This window comes from Mandrillus leucophaeus, unplaced genomic scaffold (assembly GCF_000951045.1).
Source record: "Mandrillus leucophaeus isolate KB7577 unplaced genomic scaffold, Mleu.le_1.0 Scaffold392, whole genome shotgun sequence".
NCBI classification, from domain to species: domain Eukaryota; kingdom Metazoa; phylum Chordata; class Mammalia; order Primates; family Cercopithecidae; genus Mandrillus; species Mandrillus leucophaeus.
Genome location: NW_012104165.1, coordinates 228664 through 229953, shown reverse-complemented (window position 1 = coordinate 229953; position 1290 = coordinate 228664). Strand labels below are relative to the sequence as shown.

The 1290-nt window shown below is 44.7% G+C and overlaps 1 non-coding gene and 1 pseudogene across 1 annotated transcript; one reads left to right on the top strand and one right to left on the bottom strand.

Moving 5' to 3' along the window:
* LOC105547623 overlaps positions 1-1290 on the bottom strand; it is a 41385-nt pseudogene that overhangs the window by 30973 nt on the left and 9122 nt on the right.
* Positions 1205-1277, top strand: TRNAR-ACG. The gene has a single exon. It is a non-coding gene; the product is annotated as a tRNA-Arg (tRNA).

Below are 1290 nucleotides of genomic sequence, written 5' to 3'. Positions count from 1 at the left end.
CTTCTTCTTCTTCTTCTTCTTTTTTTTTATAAGACGGAGACTCGTTCTCTCGCCCAGGCTGGGGTGCAGTGCCGCGCTCTTGGCTCACTGCAACCCCCGCCTCCCGGGTTCAAGCGATTCTCCTGCCTCAGTCTGTTGAGTAGTTGGGATTACAGGCGCGCGCGACCACTCCCGGTTAATTTTTGTATTTTTAGTAGAGATGGGGTTTCACCATATTGGCCAGGCTGGTCTCCAGCTCCAGACCTCGGGTGATCCGCCCGCCTCGGCCTCCCAAAGTGAGGGAATTACAAGCGTGAGCCACCGCCCCCTTGTGTCTATTGTACTTGTGAAAGCTTCATTAATTTATGCAGTCGGTTCATCTGCTCATTCATTAAATAATTTCATTTTTTAAAAACATACTTGTGTTGGATACCGATGCTTCGTGTGGAACAGTAGTCAGAGATGCAAATACTTTTAAATTTTGAGATAATGAAAAAGAAAATGGAATACTTTACTGAGTTATACATCGTATGTTTTCCATTTCATTCTCCAAAGAACCATAACAAAAGAAACACAACCAAAGAATCGTTACAGAGGAAATATTTTCATACTTTATGCAACAGAAAAGACATTAAGAAACATCTCCCAGGCCGAGTGCCGTGGCTTACACCTGTAATCCCAACACTTTGGGAGGCAGAGGCAGGTTGATCACTTGAGGTCAGGAGTTCGACACCAGCCTGGCCAACATGGTGAAACCCTGTCTCTACTAAAAACACAAAAAATTAACCTGGCGTGGTGGCGCGCGCCTGTGATCCCAGCTCCTCGAGAGGCTGAGGCAGGAGAATCGCTTGAACCGGGGAGGCGGAGATTGCAGTGAGCCGAGATCGTGCCACTGCACTCCAGCCTAAGTGACAGAAGGAGACTCCGTCTCTAAAAAAAAAAAAAAAAAAAAAACCGAAAAGAAAAGAAAAGAAAGAAGCAGGCACATCAATTTAAAAAATGTGAACGACAGTAACTCTATTACGTACATGATGTTCCAAAGCAGAAAATTTCTTTATAAATATAACTATCTGAAGGGAGTGAAACTTGTTTAAATTGACCACAAAGAAAATCGCACTTTGCCAGAATCCGCAGTCTTGTTCAATGTGTGCCTGGTTGTATTGCAAATCAACTATTTTCTTAGGGATCCTAATGGAGAACAGATAATCGATCGGCTTCTGTCGACGGGCCAGTGGCGCAATGGATAACGCGTCTGACTACGGATCAGAAGATTCTAGGTTCGACTCCTGGCTGGCTCGGAAACTGCTTTTC